The sequence below is a fragment of the Lepidochelys kempii genome, chromosome 7 (genome assembly GCF_965140265.1).
Source record: "Lepidochelys kempii isolate rLepKem1 chromosome 7, rLepKem1.hap2, whole genome shotgun sequence".
Classification (NCBI taxonomy): Eukaryota; Metazoa; Chordata; order Testudines; family Cheloniidae; genus Lepidochelys; species Lepidochelys kempii.
In genome coordinates, this window is record NC_133262.1 from 101,854,533 (window position 1) to 101,861,233 (window position 6,701).

The 6,701-nt window shown below is 43.2% G+C and overlaps 1 long non-coding RNA gene across 1 annotated transcript; it reads left to right on the forward strand.

Annotated features, from left to right (window-relative positions):
* The first annotated feature begins 697 nt into the window (after positions 1–697).
* On the forward strand, positions 698–6,019 carry LOC140914941 (uncharacterized). Its single transcript, XR_012160046.1, has 3 exons — positions 698–803; positions 2,057–2,166; positions 4,774–6,019. It is a non-coding gene; the product is annotated as an uncharacterized lncRNA (long non-coding RNA).
* Positions 6,020–6,701: the final 682 nt, after the last annotated feature.

Genomic DNA, 6,701 nt, shown 5'->3' on the forward strand with positions numbered 1-6,701 from the left:
TCTGTTGTGCTAGGCACAAAGTAATCATAGAACCAATAGCTGCTATTACCATACAGAGACCCATGACTTCAATGGGGATCCACCCATATAAATCCAGTGCAGGATCAGGGCCAATAAGCATCACAGCAGAAGTGGCTTTTGAGAAATAATCTGAGAAAAAGGCTAAGAGCTTTAGACATGGTCTTCCCTTGCAAAGGGCAGTGTGAATGAAAGTGCAGTATCATTTGTGGGAGGAACAGGCACGCCGGCTCTTCTACAAATGGATGCTATTTCAATATTACATTTAAGAATGACAAAAATGAGGCTTTAACTCTAAATGGAGGCTTTCATACCGAACTCTTTCTACACCACACTTTAAAAAGACATTCTCATTTTCTGGTTTCAGAGTAGCAGCCTTGTTAGTCTGTATCTGCAAAAAGAAAAGGAGGACTTTGTGTCACCTTAGAGACTAACCAATTTATTTGAGCTACAGCTCACTTCATTAGATATCAAAGTACAAAACATTCAGTTGTTACTTTGTTTCAGCCTCAGGAGCTAATTCCCCATTGAAAAAATATGGACATTTACCCCAGAAATAGCTACTTTCATATGTATTGAATATAAACTCTGCAGGAGTGAAAGCAGTGGTATAAATTGCATATCAGCTGGTCAGAAAACAGATGTAAGTGGGTATAAGTGATAAAGTAGCGTAACAGTGACTTGACATTCATGTGCACACAAAACAAGTATAATTTACCTATTGAAAGGAGTGGAATTAGTGTTGTAAACAGCAAAAGCAAATAACAGAAAGGATGTAAGAGAAGGTAAGAAAGCCTGTTTTATATTATAACCTCCACTCATTTGCTTTTCCCTGCTTATATATATATATAAAACCGTCCTGGCAAGGACAATCAGACTGAAAAGGGACATGCCATCACTGGTCTGGGTTCTGGCACTGGTGTAAAAGTAAAGTTATGATATTAGAAATGTTCTTTTTTCCTTTCTTCTTTCTTATGGCTTTCTTTGTTTTTGTATTCCAAAGGTCATACATTTTCCACTGTTATGCACAGAGATTTTGGAATTGTTAGTTCCCCTACTTTCCAGGGGGAGTTCATCCATTAGATCTCCACATGTTAGAACAAATCTAAAAAACCATTAATCAGTCCAAGTCTACTACTATCTCTGCTCACCCTTCGTGGCAAAGCAAAAAAAAAAAATGCTTTTTGTTCTTTCTTATCATAAGAAAATGAGAGCGCTAGTTTTTTCTGTGCTCTTTTTTCCCCTATTAATAAAACTGAATAAAGTTTAACAATGAGGAGGAGGGAACATGTCTGTGCATAGGTTTCAGAGTAACAGCCGTGTTAGTCTGTATTCGCAAAAAGAAAAGGAGTACTTGTGGCACCTTAGAGACTAACCAATTTATTTGAGCTCCTTTTCTGTCTGTGCATAGACAGCTTTGCCCACTTTCTGAGAGGAAGTGTCTGTACATCAGTGCAACACCAGGGGAACTGCAATTGATTCACTAACAAGTTAAATGGATTTTATGTACCTATTCAATGTGTGAAATACCCTGGCAACTCATGAAGACATGTCTCCTTCTGGGATATAGTCCCATCCTAAAGAAATACACTTACACCCGTAAAAACATTTTACAGGGTTTTAAGTGGAAATGTGTGTGGCTGCAAGATAAGATAACAGGAGGTTTGTTTTACCACTGGCATGAGCACGGAATCTTTTGCCCTTTTTACCAGGCCTTTTTCTCTGCCTTACCTGCTCCACTTTCTCTCAGCCCTCATTTCTTTTTTCACCTCCATCATCCCCCCCTTTCTTCTCCTAGTCTGCTCTCATGAACTCTACCTCTTCCTAAAATCTTTCTTTTTCTTACTGCCTCCTTCCTTTTCTTTTGTTCTGTACTCACTTGTGTCCTTTCCTTTTCCTCCACTTCCTCAATGATGATGATCTCTGTCCTAACCCTCAACTTGACATATGCTTGTGCTCTCCTCCTACCCTATTACACACTCTTCCACACTTAAGTACTTTGTTCCCCATCTCATTATTCTGTCTTCCAACCAATCAGCAGCTTTGATGCTCTCCTCACTACTACTGACAACTTCTGCCACACTGTGCTGCTACCTCAAAAGAACACTGTCATGTGCCTTACATAGACACACCGGAACATCAGGGCAAGTAAGATACCCCTTTACTCTCCAGCATGGCCTCTCTAGCCTACATACAAGAGACACAGCAGGCCAGGCTTTGGGGGCTGCTGCTCAACCTTGAGCAGCTGGATGAGGAGAATGTAGCGAGTGGTGGGGAAACGAGCAGAGTCTTGTCACCACCCTAACACTCTGGCCTGCGTGGAGAGGGAAGTAATAAATTACTGGTTTGGGCCAGTACCAGATTACTTATCTCTTGCAGTAAAAGAGTTTTTTCTGGGCTGGTCCTAGCTAAAGCTGTGCAAATAACTTATTTTTCGGTTCTTTGACAGTTCTGAAAATTCTCAAAGAAAAAAAAAAAGAAATTGGTTCAACCAGAAACAAAATATTTTGGACAATTTTCAGCAAATCCAAAAAGTCAGAAAAAATTGTTTCAGATCAAACAAAATGTTCCATTTGGAGTATTTGGAACAAAAGCAAAAGAAATGAAGGATTAAATTCACAGAAACCATAGTGTGATGGTGATGCCTCCTTTATGGCCAATAGCCCAGTAAGATCTTTTTTGCTTTTAAGTTTCAGCCAAAACAATTTGTCACAATTGATATGAAATCGTAAAATATTTTGGTCAACCTGAATTTGCATTTTACAGCCAAAAAAAAAAAAAGTTTTATCCAGAAAATTTCGCTCAGGCCTAGTCCTGAGGAAGTGCACCTTCACACTGCCTTTTAAAGGGTAAAATCTTGGCAAAATGCCCAATCTTGCATTGGTGTTTAACAATAAAACAGTAAAAGCAAGATATTTGATTAGATTTTTGTGCTTTCTTTGTAACTATTTTTAAGACACTCCTTTTTGGGTTGTAGGAGGTTTGGGAAACAGTTAGTTTTTCCTGCCTTTCTCTGAGTATAATTGGGCATGCATACAGTACATTCACGGGCATGCATTTAACCATAGCAGTTGATGTTTTTTGTTGGGGTTTTTTTGCAGCATCTGGACGTTCAGGCATGATTGCAAAATGTGTTTTGTAGAACAAAGGCCACCCGTAGGTTAGGCCCTGCAGGAATGGGATGTGGGTGACAGAATGCAAGCCTGTGCAAGGGGCCAGCTTAAAGCAATGGAATAGACAAGAGCCTCTTGTGGGACTACACCAGCAAAGCAGATGGGTCAAATTTGGGGGATGGGTTTAATGGGGGGTTCTTATCCCCTTTATGTAAAATAATAATTAAAGTCAGGGGTGGGGTTTGGGTATGTTTTAAAGACAATAATTTTGCAGGAATGAATTGGGGGTAGAGTGGCCAGGCCATTAAATCAATTGCCTCTGGAGAACGTGTGGGTTTTTTCCCCCGAGGCTTGGCCCCCCCGAGAAGGCTCCAGGGAATATACATTACTTCATATCTGAATTGGGGGGAGGGATAGCTCAGTGGTTTGAGCATTGGCCTGCTAAACCCAGGGTTGTGAGTTCAATCCTTGAGGGGGCCATTTGGGATCTGGGGCAAAACTTGGGGATTGGTCCTGCTTTGAGCAGAGGGTTGGACTAGATGACCTCCTGAGGTCCCTTCCAACCCTGATATTCTATATCCTCTCTGGGATTGATAATGGCATATCAGATGCCTTATCTCATTTTCAGATCCACAGACTTCTAAAGCCGGCACCAGGAGCCAGCCAGCTCTCAGGCAGATGACGCTAGCGCTGTGGAACCTTGATGTAGGATGGGCTTGGTGTCAGTGTGGTCTGGAGATCAGTTGCTCCGCATACGTGGCAGAGCTATAACTGAAGTTTTAATGATGTCATAAAATTTCAGGCTCAGGAAGGCCGGTCAACAATATGGCCCATTACAGAGGAACAGGTACTGCGGTACATGCTGTTGTTGGCAACCCGTCAACTGGCACCTCCACAGTCTCGAATCCCCTTTCTGCCATTACATTCATCAGTAGGCTAAATGGTGATCCAGATCCTTGTAGTCGTTTTTTAGTTTGAAGGATTTTGGCAGAGTGGTCAAGTACCAGTGGCCCCTGGGGAGGATTCCCATTGTCTCATTACAGTTTACGTGCTCAGGGATCTCACACAGATTCTTGGTGCCATGTGTCAGAGTAGACAGGAGGTGGCCTTGTTCAGGGCAGCTTTCTTGATAGCATAATTTGGTGCTTTCATGATCAGAGAGCTAGTACCTGGGTCCATTAGGGACTCTGGGAGAAGGGCTTTGGAACTGCATGATATACAATGACATGAGCATTCAGTGATATTACACTTGCGAAGGTCAAAGACGGATCAAGTCGGCTGGAGTGAATTTGTTATCCTCTGGGAGGGTGGGAACCCTGGGGTCTGCCCCATTTAGGCTTTGAAGACCTACCTGGCAATAGAGCAAAAGGGGGAAGGCCTCCTTTTTATGCATGGTGATGGGAGTCCCCTCACAACATATCAATTTGTTACCATGTTGAGATGGGGACTGCCAAGGTTGGGGCTGCCAGCCCATGAATTTGGTTCCCACTCATTCAGAATTGGGGCAGCAATGGCAGCAGCATAGCTAGGTATGGGAGCAGAGGTTATTCAAGCAATCGAGTGTTGGCATTTGGGCGCACAATGAAAGGATGTAAGACTTCAGATGGTAAGTCAGTATTAATTTGTTGTAATCTCATTACAGATATTGGATGACTGGCCATGCAGATGGTGGTGTGAATCTTCGGGCACAGTATTGTCTTTTGGGTGCATAGGATGCGTTCAAATTGCCCGAGTGTTCGCAGCTGGGCTTCGGTGGTGAAGCAGTACTCAGTCAGCATGCAAAGAGAGGCATGTTATGGGATCCAGTGATACCATTGCTGTATGCTGTGTGGGCCCATCAGTGGCCACAAGATATAATTGCAGTACACCTTGGAGAAAAAACGATTGGGGAATGCTTAAAGGGGTGGAACGAATGTTCAGAGCAAGGAGGAACTTGAGGCTGATCCTTGAAATTTTTCCAGGAGTTAACATTGTATGGTCAGACCTGCTTCAGCACAGGGTCTAGTGGGAAGCCATGAACCCCTTCCCCCAGGGTAGAAAAGGCAAGGAGGTGAACAGGGAGGTGACCAAATTCCTCAGGACCCTAGGAGGGGCAGTAATTTCACATCCTGGCACAGTATATGGGGCACCAGTTGTTTCGGGAGGATGGGGTTCACCTGTCAGACTTAGGTGTTGTCATGTTTTTGACTGATATAAAAGAGGACATTATGAGATGTCTGGGAACCCGACTGCATTTGGGGAGGAGGCAGCCAAGCTAATGGCTGGCACCTCCTTGTGGTGGATGTCCAGTGCAAGTACTCCATAGGAAAGGCATACAGAGACTGGATAAATGGCTTGGAAAATTACTTAAAAAGAGGTGTTCAGTAAAGGAGTGAACAGGGGGCGGTCGGGGACTCCTGTGATTGGTACGGCAGGGAGCCAACCCCCATTATTATAGCCCACCTTAACCCTCCTACAAAGGGTTGCAGGGAGAATGGTAAGGTCCCTGCAATGGATTTGCTGGAGGGACCTGGATGGAAAAAGAGGGGGATCTGGTAGAAGCCCCCGGCCAATTATGGAATAAACATGGGGTTACCTGAACTGTACACTTGTATCTGCTGATGTCATAAATATAAAGGGAAGGGTAAACCCCTTTGAAATCCCTCCTGGCCAGGGGAAAGCTCCTCTCACCTGTAAAGGGTTAAGAAGCTAAAGGTAACCTCGCTGGCACCTGACCAAAATGACCAATGAGGAGACAAGATACTTTCAAAAGCTGGGAGGAGGGAGAGAAACAAAGGGTCTGTGTCTGTCTATATGCTGGTTTCTGCCAGGGATAGACCAGGAATGGAGTCTTAGAACTTTTAGTAAGTAATCTAGCTAGGTATGTGTTAGATTATGATTTCTTTAAATGGCTGAGAAAAGAATTGTGCTGAATAGAATAACTATTTCTGTCTGTGTATCTTTTTTGTAACTTAAGGTTTTGCCTAGAGGGGTTCTCTATGTTTTTGAATCTAATTACCCTGTAAGATATCTACCATCCTGATTTTACAGGGGGGATTTCTTTATTTCTATTTACTTCTATTTTTATTAAAAGTCTTCTTGTAAGAAAACTGAATGCTTTTTCATTGTTCTCAGATCCAAGGGTTTGGGTCTGTGGTCACCTATGCAAATTGGTGAGGCTTTTTATCCAACATTTCCCAGGAAAGGGGGGTGCAAGTGTTGGGAGGATTGTTCATTGTTCTTAAGATCCAAGGGTCTGGGTCTGCAGTCACCTAGGCAAATTGGTGAGGCTTTTTACCAAACCTTGTCCAGGAAGTGGGGTGCAAGGTTTTGGGAAGTATTTTGGGGGGAAGGACGCATCCAAACAGCTCTTCCCCAGTAACCAGTATTAGTTTGGTGGTGGTAGCAGCCAGTCCAAGGACAACAGGTGGAATATTTTGTACCTTGGGGAAGTTTTGACCTAAGCTGGTAAAGATAAGCTTAGGAGGTTTTTCATGCAGGTCCCCACATCTGTACCCTAGAGTTCAGAGTGGGGGAGGAACCTTGACAGCTGATTAGTCCAGACATCTAATAATAAAGCCTGATTAAACC